General features: G+C 43.9%; 1 pseudogene; it reads left to right on the top strand.

The window, feature by feature from the left end:
• On the top strand, positions 1–10,958 carry LOC124180238 (annotated as a pseudogene).
• Positions 10,959–12,662: the final 1,704 nt, after the last annotated feature.

Genomic DNA, 12,662 nt, shown 5'->3' with positions numbered 1-12,662 from the left:
CGCGATATTTCATATGGCAGTATATCGTCGGCTTTGAGTTGGTTGGTAAGCGGAAGCGGGGAAATAATAATATCTGTAGAGATTGAACGCGTACGTAATCGTACGCTTTTTTCCATTATCTTATTAAAACTGGAGACGACACCTGTCCGTTGATTACTATACTTTACACCATGATGCGCAATGTGTCGCCGGGGTTAATATTGTGATCGAACCGGACAAAAATGCCTTACTGCACGACTAAACTTTCGAATTGTGCAAGTTATACGAATCGTTAATGATTGATGGATTTAAATGAGTTCTTTGTTTACGTGAAAAAGTATCTGGTATGTTCAAGCCCTCGGCGAAATGTCACGAAGCTTGTTGTAATCATCCAACATTCACTTCGTAATTATTATCATTAATGATTCTTGGTGCATCAACTCCAGCTTTCAGTAAATTTGTGTACACGCAAAGGTCGTGGCAAGCTTAGTCTGCACCGTCTTGACAATTTTAAGTACCGTTCGAAACGAACGTAGATGGATAAATTAAATTCATTCTCAATTTGTCTTGAAATAAATTTGCGCGTCACTGTATTTCAATTGTAATCCGCTAATTTTCAATTTTGTTCGTAAAAAATTGACAAAGTGTACACGGTAGATTCGACGAATGGGACCAACCTGGTAGGCAATTATTTCTACGTACGCATCGTCTGTTTATAGAATGTTTACTATGTACTCGAAAGTCGTGCGAATTAATTCGTGACGATAATTCAATTCCCACAGAAAATGGCCCTGGCATTTAGCAGATAAATATATTTCATCGTAGGTGCGAGTATAACAGGGAGACCTTGCAGCGGTGTGAAACCAATAAATCAGAATCTCTACTGCCCGAGAAAGAACGTGAAGAAGAAATGGCAGCTTCTGCAGAGAAAAGCGAAATACCGCTACTTGAGGACTACATCCGCTTGAACAAAATTAATCTCTTGATTCTGGGTCTCTGGCCAATTCCCGAGGTCGCACCAAAATGGCGGCAGGTTCTGCAATTCTTTCACACTGCCGTAGTTTTCATTCTATTTTCTATGCTCTTTTTCCCCGCAATCATTGACCTCTACATGTTCAAAGGGGACGTCGGAGTGATTGCAGACAATTTGTGTACCACCATGACGATGTTCTCCGTTATCACGTACATTCCGTACTTCGCGCTCAGGAGGAAGACCCTGAAGGTAATTATGACAGGGAAATTTACGTAGGCGGAGGAATAAACTACTTGAGAATCTGTGTTTCAAGGCAATTCTACGGAACATGGAGTCGAATTGGAACCGATCTATGGATTTAACGGCCCCAAAAACACACCGAGATATTCTTTTGCGCGCTGCTGAATTTTCCAAGGCCTTCGCCAGATGATTAGCTTTACCGTATACGTGACCTGCTCACTCTACATGTTCAGTCCACTCTTCATTCTCGGGGACTCGGAGACTCAGACCGCAAGAAGACAGCCAGTACGCGCTTGGTATCCCATCAATCAGACCTCGGAAGTCATCTACACAGCTATTTACGCGTCGCGAGTAAATCCGAAGCTATGGCCGCGTACTGTTTTTCGATACGAACCGATCAAGTGGATCAAAAATAAATTTTTTGATCTCTGCAGGTCGTCGGCGGGGCGATTTCCTGTATAGGAAGCGTCTCGGTAGACGGCCTCTTTCTGGTGATGATGCGTCACTTCTGCGCTCAGCTCCGTATTCTTCAATGCGAACTGACTACGCTCGGCACTTCGGTGGCTAATTGCAAATCAAACTCCTTTACCGCTCATTTTCGTATGAATAAAACTACGACCGATGTTGAGCTGCTCTAGAGGATTAAAAATATTGTCGAGGACCATCAATCAGCCATTCAGTGAGTGCATCGTATTTTTACATAAGGACCACTTTTATTTGAACTTTGCACACTAAGAGTACGAAAGATTGAAAATTTGACTTATATTAGTGACTGGTATCTTCACCTGCAAATGTACATCACACACACATAGGATTCGTAGGTCATTATCTCAGACACATGCTGCATGTGTCACGTCTCTAATTCTTTCGCCCAGTAGCTCGCACTGTAATACCGTTATAATGGCATTGCGACTTAGCTGCGAATGTGACACGCTTAAGTCTCGAGGAGTGCATTTATTATATCTATATAGGGAATGTATAAGACAACACTGATACACGCATTATTTCCAGAAACGCGGATTATATTAGATGTCTCTACAACGTGGTATGTTTTGTGCAGCTGTTTGTAAGCAGCGTCGTCATCTGCGTGATTGGATTCCAGCTGATCTTCGTGAGTTGATTACCACTAAAATTACATATTTCTACTTTATTCCTCGTTCGGTTAATCGTGTATATATAATATACATATAACGTGCGTTTCGGTTTCGACTTTCATCTAATATACCTATAAAAAATAACCTGTTGAACGTAATAACGTATACCAAAATCACAGAGATCGTGGTGAGAATTACTTATCAGTATACGTCGGAGTTAGGTTCACGTATGTTCTCCAACTTGTCGGATAAAAAAAATTGTCGCGCATGTAAATCCAATGGATTATTTTTTCTTTACGATAGGTTTATTCCAGGGTGCTGGGGGGTGTTTTACGTGAATTAATTACGATGTGGTTTAAATTGGATGTGATATTGAAACTCTGGAGAGAGACGGAAGCTCCTCGACCGAACAGTGTTCAGGTTACAGATTTCCGAGACTATATTCGAGACGCAGCCGCCGGGAATTATACGGGATCAAATTTAACGCTATTTAACGCAACGTCAGTCCCACGCACGCACACGCGTATCCTGCACACGCCTCGCGGCATTCCCAATGGAATATTTACGAGCCTGGCAGTGTTTTCAACAGCTTAATAATCCCGTCGATCATCACGGAGGGTTGTTGCTGCTACGCGGCGGCCGGCGTCGAGACGCCCCCTGAAACACCGACGCCGGCAGTTCGCTGCAGAGGCGAGACGTGCGTCGGATACGTTGGGAAATTTCACACCTAATCAAAAAGCGACCGTCGAGCCGTTTTCTCTACGCGCTGTCTCATCCTGCGCCGTCGCTTTGTGTTATATGTGCTGCGTAATTGTATAATACCATAATACCTCCTTTTACGCACACGCGAACGTCGACTGCAGCGATTTTGCCGTTACCAAGCGCTGATTCCAGATTAATCAAATCACACGGTATGCTCTTGTCTACGCGTATATATTATTCACCGACACGCACATATTATGCCGAACGGTTACCCGCAGCTGCCTTGCCTGCAACGAAACCGCGGGCGGTTCTCGAAAAGTCCGTTTTTTTTTCCTCTTCATTTTCTTACGTCTACGATGGGGCACCGCTGGGGAAAACTCAGCCTAATACGAAAAGGGTTCCTAATTTGGGAAGCTGCGATACAGCTGCTGCGCATTGCTGTATCATGAAATTGCCAATTAGTATAAAACCTAACGCTCGTGATATAACAGGCAGTGGAAAAGCCGCAGCGATACTTACACAATCGAAAATTGCAGTTTGATTAACTTATTTCAATACAGGCAAACACTGACGTGGTAAATTACGCAGTTGCGCAAAGGCGAGTACGCGATGAAAATTTTTCTTACACCTTTATGAAAACCTGCAATTCTCGTGATCGCGAAGTCTGTTCAGTACAGTATGGAAAAAATACAATACAGCCAAGGCAATGCTCGTCATTTTTCTGTTTCCGTCCGGTTCTCGCGTCACCGAAAACCCAAAATGCAGTACCTGGAATCTCGGGGATTGGACTTGGTGAAATACGTGATGTACATTCAGGCCGTCCTTCTGCAAATTTACATCTACTGCTCGCTGGGAGATGATCTTCTGACCGAGGTGAGTAAGTGTATAAATCACTGTATAATTGACCCACCACATCCAAGGTACTTTGCCGGTCAATCGACTACGCCTCTTGGCAGTTTCGAATCCGGTTCAAACCGTTTTGTCGTTAAAAAATTGCAACCTCTTCTTGTATGAAATCAATCCATTTTACTGCTGGTGAAAGTCAGCGGTATCATTCGTATCAAATGCTGCTTGAATCGTGGAAATCACATGACGGAGTGTGATATTCATTGTTCATTTTTTTTTACTACTTTTGGTCAATTTTTAAAGTACTTCTACGTGTGTTTTTACGTTTGTCAAAGTTGACAAATTACTCACCTATCCTCCTATCAAATTTTTTCACAACGTCGACCGAAGATAATTCACAGCGAGAATAAAGGAGCAGATTTTACTCACAACTGCAGGAAAAAAGGGACACGTCATGTTTCTTTTTTTTTTTTTTTTGTAAAATATATATCGTCAAATGCGGATTTTACCGTAGAATCAGTGAAAACCACCGTGTGCAGAAGTCTTCTACATTTATAGTAAATAGTATGTTCGACGTGGGTATTTTTCACCAAAAAACCTGACGTGTCCCTATTTTCCTGCAATTTCGAGTAAAATCTGCTCTTTTTCTTTTCTTTGAGTACAAATCCCACGCGTACAGCCTCGGTCTGATCGGCAGACATTCTCGCCCAACTCACACTCGCACGTTAACGATGCAGGATCTGCATCACCGCTCCGAAAGATCTTATCGCGCGTTGCTCGTTACTTTAGCGTGGTGACGTCAGCGACGACTCAAACCCGAGCACCTGCCGCAATGTTGTTTTCCGAACCTCAATTTCTCTCGCCGATTCACGAGTCAGTTAGGGCCGAGAAGACAGCGTTGAAATTAGGCGGATACGTCGCAGGTATCGTTGCGGGTGTCCGGTATAATGGCAATGGAATTGAGCGTGCGCGTGCGGCACCGTTAGAGCTGTGATTCCGACGATTCTCTGTTTGGAATTTTCAATTTCAACACCGATTAATTTCTCCACTTGTAACTTGTACACCTGTATGATTAAATGCGAATCGGCACTCGGACGGACATGCCGAGAGAGTTATACGGTACCCCGTGAATTTATATCTACACGATTATAGATGAGCATTTACCGAACCATGTAACCGGCAGCGGCGATAGGTAGAAATTGCTGCGCGATGAGCAACAGGAACGTGTGACCTATTCCCTCCGCATCTTCGTATTTGCGTATTCACCCACCGACACATACCTAGGAACGTAAATTCCCCGTGCAGTCGGAGGCTTACAGGTGTTCCATCCTCATCTAGCTCAGCTCACCTTAAAAACTACACTCGCACCGCGTATCGCAGTCTCACGATGCGTGCGAGACGATGATCGGTGAAATCGTTTGCGGTACGTAAACTTGTCGGAAAATCTGATAGTTTAATTGCAGTGGCGTAACATCGTGGTCAGCCTTATTATGCACGTACAGCCATCTCTGTCCTGTTACGGTCGTAGAGATACAAATCCCAAGTAGCGGTTGCATATACGTATATTCAGTAATTATACGAGCCATCTTATGATACGAAGAAAATCACCGTCACGAATCGGGCGTATTAACGGAAGGACAAAAGGAAGCACGAATACATTTTATATTAATATTACCGATGTCTAACGAACCTTGGTCCATTCCGATCTTGGCACTCGGTAAGTCGTCCGTGTGTCGCGGCAATTTGTTCATAGCCCGCAATATCGTGTCGGTGTAATTTAAGTAACGGTCTCGCCTTTGCGGGGATCATTACTCCGCCATTGTTGCGAGATTTTGAAAACTCGAGAATATTGAGCAGATATAAATTCCCGCGCTCCCCCAGTTACGAGCAGGGGATTGTTTTATTTTCTTTACTTATATTCGTGGCGTGCGCGTATTTCTCGACAGAAAATCAACTGACCGTTTCGAGAAGAACAATCCGATCACGGTGAGGATAAATCGAGAATCCGCGATGGCTCGGCGCGCGTTTCGAGTGAGAAAACCGTCGGCCGATTAGCGAAAATGAATGTCCGTAGCCTTCGGTGTCGGTGCAGCACCTTCGCTAACGCGGTGCTGAATTAATGTATTCCATCCGCCTGCTTCGACTCGCGTTACGCTACTTTATCACCTTTCGATTGCGGATTTCTTAGCTCGTTAATTACGACCTCCTTGCACAGTCTATTACCGACGATGACACGCCGGGCATTCGATCGCTTCGATTGCATCCGTGGGTGAATAACAGACGGGATGAGTTACTTGCGCGGCCGTGAGCCGGAGATATCAGTTTAAGCTCAAGCCAAGGCTCGCGCCGTGCCATTTAATTAACCCGGCGTTAAGACTAAGCAGATATTCTAGCCTCTCGGAGCCACGGGGACATTACTTTTCCAGTGTCCCCTTAGGACAGGCACTGTGCACAAACGATATTTATGTATCGGCCTCCGTGCGTCCCGTGATCGGTTTACAAGTGGCAGTCGTGCCGAATGATCATTCCGGCTTACCGAATAGGTATAAACATCGCGATGCGAGAATAACGGCCGTTACATGTATCCTTATACCGTATTCCGCGATTAAAGTTTATTACTTTTAAGCCGCAGGGGCACCCCTCTGTCTGTGTAATAATACGCGATTATATACGGAACCCTTTATCCTCGGTCATTGCCGTTTCGTTTGTGTCAAACGAAATTCCCGGCTACTTTTTCTTTTCATCTTATACCTTGCACGTAATCTCCGAGTAGGAAACTTTGAATCGTTCGTTTATTACGCGTATACACCTGCAACGGTTTATTTAACGACGATATTTTCCTCCGTCGCCGCGGTCAATATCGTATAAAAGTTTTTAAGTATCGCTACCGGTACAACAATGTCACGTTCATTGCGCGTCTTCACGCGCCTTGCAGACACGCCACTGCGCAGGGCTTCGTAGCTAATTACCCTTTTACCCTGCAGGAAATTTGACGATTTTCAACTAGCGTGGTCGCACTACACGTCCTCGTTACGATTATCGCTGTCATTCCTCACTCCTTGAGGATGTCCCGAGTTCGTCGCGACGCCCCAACTCACCAACGAATTGCCCACGGTTCCACTCTACGAACCTCCGGAATCATTATCGTCGTCGAAATTCTCAAAGTCCGGAGGACGTCGCGACGCCTGTCTGTGCCGTAGGCGTTGGTTTTTTCCAGTTTTTGGTACGGGCTCTCGTCGGAGACCGGATGCAGACGAATCACCGTTCGAATTCACCGGCGAACCGCGTCGCACGATCCTCGGCTGCTTGTAATTATATATACGCTTACTGTAATGTTTCATTCCCTCTAATTGTTAGTAATTACGCAACTACTCTGCCGTCACGATTATTCGTCGCCGTATGCTCGTTGTTTTCGTGGTTATTTTTATTTTTTTTCTCTTTTTTACGTCTTTTATTACATTTTTGTTGCGTTTTTCATTCTATTATTTAAATAATATACGCGAGGCTGCCCGTTATATAGTGTCATACGCACGCGACAAAGATCACGGCCGAAACTGTGCCGCTTGTTGCGCCTGGCTGTGAAAAATTAATATAATAAATTACCGCTTATGCTCACGTTGATTGCACCGAAAATAGTACTCTCGTCTGAGTTTAATTCCCGCATTTTTATACCTACTGAATTCACGTTGTTTCGTAACGCTTTGGAGTTGAAATTCCATGCTCGAGCTATATTCTTTATTTTTATTTTAATATTTCGTGTGAACAACTGATTCGGAAACTTTCCTCGTACAACTTGTACTGTTTCGTTTCGTGATTTTTCATCAACGGTCATAGATTTTGAATGATGCGACCGATTTAAAAATTTTCTCTTCCACCGTAGAACGGTTCACCAACCTGTACATCGACCTTGGTTGATTCCAAGATATTTCCTTGATTAAAAATTGGTCAAACCGCATCTCTTCGGGTTTGAATTTTCTTCGTCGTAGGGCGGTTGGAAAACGGTTGTGAAAGTTCGTGCCCCGCACCACCCCGTATATCCTAGTTCTTCGAGAGCGCTGCAGTAACGATCGACCGAGTTCCCTGCGCCGGAGAAAAACAACTTGAACGCGAAAGGAGGAGGTCGGGGATGAGGCGGCAAGTGGGTGGTGGAGGGGAGGTGATTAGAGGATCGAAACGATACGATACGCGACTATTCACCAATTACGCCAATTACAATTACGGAGAGTCATGTGCGGCGACGCCGACGGGAAGACAGACGGGCCGTGTGCCGTGTGCGTAAAGCGTGCAGAATCGCACCCCGCCCACGTTTCGCTCCCTTTTCCTCTTCGCCCCTTCCCTCTCGTATTATCTCCCTCCTTCTCTCTCCACCCTCGCCCCCTCGTTCCAGACTCACACTCGCTCATTCTTCAATTACTTGATCGTTCGTTCCCGACGAAGCGGCGTAGTGCGGATTGCAGTCCGTCTCTGATGCCTACAGAAATGCGTGGTCTTCGAGCCATACGGAGAAATTTCAACCGTCCATACGTTCATCGAGATCTCAAGCTGCGAGAGGAAGTTACGCATTTTATGGAAATTCGTATCCGATATTTTCTTACATTTTTACACGCGATCTGTCTGATTCACCACCGCGATGAGCACATTATGTATGTTACGTGCGTTTGGACCGTTATAACAGGTGTAAATTTTACGTTTCCCGAGTTGAAATTGGGGCAATTTCTTTGAAACTATTTTTCCTTATACATCGTGTACGATCTCGACAGATTTTCACACCATTCATTGTCGATGTCAACGTCGTCGACTTGTGCAACGAACATTGACTCGCGGTATCGGGCGGAATAATAAGCACGTATTTTCTCTGTCAGTCGTCTGTGACGAATTGGGCGACGATCAGATGTGGGAATAGAAGAGACACGGTTACAGAGGATTGTCCGAAGCCAGAACGAAATTCATGAACGAACGAACGAGCGGTGATCAGCTCGCTGCGGAGCATTAATCCTTAAATGTGCGAACAGCATTTTACTTTAGTCTGTAATTACGTAATATACCGAAAGGAAAGATCAATGTCCTTCCCGACACGCGATGGGGAATGGAAGGAAATAATATCCTCTTTCCAGACACCCGGTAGACCGGAAAAAACCGTGTACGTTGCCAGGTTCGAGGTGCCGAGTGAAAATCGTAAGTATAGCTGCGATACGTATTGCCAACTCCGGGCATTTTTCTCGTCGCATTTTTTCCTTGTTCGCGAATGTCCTGCGACGGCATCCTGCCGACCCTTTTGCAGACCTTGTCACGCACGTGATGGTAAATAATATCCACACCGCATGTCGTTGGGCATTCAGGGTTTTACGTAAGCGTTACTTTACATGTACGCACCAAGTTTCCCATCTGAAGAAATTACTTTTGTCCATTTCGAATACGCAATACTGTTTTTTTAGCTCTTCCAACGAACTGTTCATTATACCGGTAGGGGTTCAGTCCCTTTGCAAAAAATCTTTCACCCTATGGTTATTTTGAAAAAACGGAAAAGAACCAAGGTCTTGAATTGCTCCTATGAAAAGGTTTTACTTTCAACGCGTTCTTTTCATTCGTTAACCTTTTTCAGTTTTTGTTTCGAAAGGAAGAAAGCAGAATTGCGGGGCAAAAACAAACGCTCATTGTCAAATGCGTTTATCTTGTGCTCTTCATACACCTGTAGCCACAGACGCATAACGCGTATGCCTGCATGTTGAAGAACGTTTTTATGTTTGTGAGATCAAAAAATGGGACCAAAACCCAACGGGTATTGTCGGCCATTCAGCCCGAGTTTTAAAAATTGACTAAAAATTGAAACAGGTGAAAAATTTCGCAATTCTAATTGTAAGTCTAGTTTTTAAACACGATAGATTTCATTTCATTGGAGTGTTAAGGTTACGCGGATAATGAATTCATTGTCGACATATCTTCCGGCACGGTTTCACTCAGACGCGTGTATTACATGTATACGAATCGTTGACGATACAATGCTATTCCACTAGAATCAACTTTCCATAGCCATTCGATTCCCTTAACGCAATGCACAGATATAACTGCAAAAGTAATTCCAGTGCAGAGCGTGGTTGATTGAAATTAACTCGAATCTGACGAACCGCAGGAGATTTTTCCGCACCGCATTATCGTACTGCAGAAACGCATCGGGATGATACAGCGCGCGATATATCGCAACCCAAGTATCACAAGACCGATAAAATCGCGAACCTTGTGTCCAGCCTCTCGCTCATGTCCGCCGTATCGGCACCCGCAATTCCCTCGTTCCGACTATCACTGCAACTTAATCTTCGAGGAATGCCAATTGCGTGTGTACAGAGCACCAGGGTTGGACATGCTGCCTACGAATGTCCTTGGACGAATTTCTCAACGTCCGTGAAGAGCTGCCTCCTGGTGATGACCATGCGCTCTCAGCAACCGCTGCTCATCACTGCTGGGAACTTCTACGTCATGTCCATGGAGAATTTTGCCGCGGTTCGTGACGTTTCGTTATAACTTCTTGACAATTCTTGTCAAAGCTCAGGGGATGCTTTCGGCAGTCAGATTCAGTATCCGCGTGGTCGAAGAAGCCGCGTGTTCCGATTTCTCACGTTTCGACTGTTCTAGTCCCACACTTTGGTTCTTGCCACTTGCACAACGTGACCCGACGGAAGTAGACGTTATAATACTCGCGGTAGGCGTGCCTTGCAACGCCATCCTTTCCATGCAGTCATCCTAGGTATCTTACACGTTAACAAACGTATACCTACGGGACCGTAGAAATTAAGGTCTTGCCACGCGGATTACGGTGTGGAACAATACCTGATATTCTTTGCGCTATTGCAGATTCTCAAGACTTCGCTTTCCTATTTGTCGGTGCTTCGCGCGATGTGCGACGATGGCCTTTCGGAATGATACGAAATACGAAGCTCACGTCTCTCAACGATGCCGATATTTTTCTTCGCTTTATAACTGACCTCAACTCACAAATCTAGTGTTTTGGAATTTCATTCCGTACTGTAATCAGTAGTTTAACGCATCGCTATTCGTCGCTTGCATATATCAGTACTGATAATCTTAGGATCTTAAAATCTTATTCGAATATAATAATTATTTCTGAATATCGTGTTATAAGCTCAGACTGAAGAAAAATGTTCTGTAAAATCGATGAAAGTTGTTCTATATTTTTCAGTAAAATATTTCAGTCAGTTGACCGTTGTGTTGTGCGCAAGTAGATTTACTTTGGTTTGTGAAATTTAGTAATACGTATGTGATCGATGTGTGGATAGGTTGGGATTTGATTGTAAAATTAGGGGAAATAATATGTTAGTTTGATGTGCACAAGTCGAGGTTGAACTGCGGTTTGGTAGAATGAAACGTTTGAGCAATTAGGAAATGGTATGTTGTTATTTTACTGAGATCCGAAGTCACAGATTCTAAATAACTATTGATATACACGGGTCGAAAGTTGGAATGAACTTTTACAAAAGGGTGTCTCAATTTCGTTAAATACTGGAATACGTAATCCAACCTTTTCTCGAAGCGGGTGTGTTTATAAGGAAAAATGTTTCGAGTCAACGTTCGCGACGCTCGTTGAATAACGCAGGAGTCTTTATTTCCAAATAGCGTGGATGACGTAGTCGGCTTTGGATTCTTTTACCCAATTCCCACCGTTACGTGCCGAGTTACGTGCTCTGCAGGGAACGATGACAGAGCGAGAGAATGAGAAGAAACAAAACGAGGCGAACCGAAGTGAAAGAGAGAGGGAGAGGGAGAGGGAGAGAAGGAGAGAGAGAGAGGAAGGTACCGGGAACACGTATCACCCGGTCGTTACCAATTTCGCAATTCGTATGCGCGACACGCACGATTTTTAAAATCAAGTCAAAGACTTGCCTTTCCGCTCCCGGTTCCATCTTCAGTATTCTCGGGACATAAACCAAAAATTTCTCTACATCCGATCGATGTCGAAGTTCGGCCAAATTATAATATCGGTTGTATCTCCATAAACGAATAGCTTGTGCGGGAAGAGGGAGGGATGGATTAGTAACTAACATTATGCGTCATTGTTAATTCTCTACAGAAATGATAGGAATTTACATAGGCAGGTGTTTTGCGCATTAACTATATTTATTTTATTTTTTTTTGCTGTATACTGCTTTTCTCGCCTCTAAGGAAATCATTACAAGGTTTTGTTATGCGTTTGTCCTGGATTGCCGAGACGCCGATTACTCGCATGCTTTGAAGAGAAGAGTTTGCAAACTCGGGTAGTCTTAGAAAGATTCAGAACGATGGTTCTTTCATATGTCTAAAATACAAAAGCTTCCCTCTTCTCGTCGAGGTTGAAGTTTCAAATGCGTTTTATTGCTGATAGAAACTAGCTAATTAGGAGAAGAAAAAACTGTCAACTCGTGCAAATCCGAGTGAGTCACGATATCACGAGTGGGTCTAATTTCTCCAAGAAATGTGTTCTAAACTTTTCCAATTTTGATTCAGCTTGCTGGGAACCCATAGATTGATGATATAATTCTGTAATACAGGACGTGGCATTTAATCAACGCCAAAAAGGGTTTCAGAAGTTCTTTCACCGTGTAAATTGGTTGTATTATAAAATTGACCAAAATTCGTTGGTACGGATCGCTATAATCGAACAATGTTTACGGTCAGTTCGGAAAATTGGGTATCGAATAGTGTTGGATTAACATCACAGAGTGTTAGTCTACAACAATTCACGCTGCATTTTTCTTACGATCTAGAAAGAGTGAAATGAAGCGACAATATGCGGACTGACTTGAAACTAGGGAGTTAGACTTTCGATTGAATTCGCT

Source organism: Neodiprion fabricii, chromosome 4 (genome assembly GCF_021155785.1).
Source record: "Neodiprion fabricii isolate iyNeoFabr1 chromosome 4, iyNeoFabr1.1, whole genome shotgun sequence".
NCBI classification, from domain to species: Eukaryota; Metazoa; Arthropoda; class Insecta; order Hymenoptera; family Diprionidae; genus Neodiprion; species Neodiprion fabricii.
This window is presented reverse-complemented; position numbering and strand designations above follow the sequence as displayed.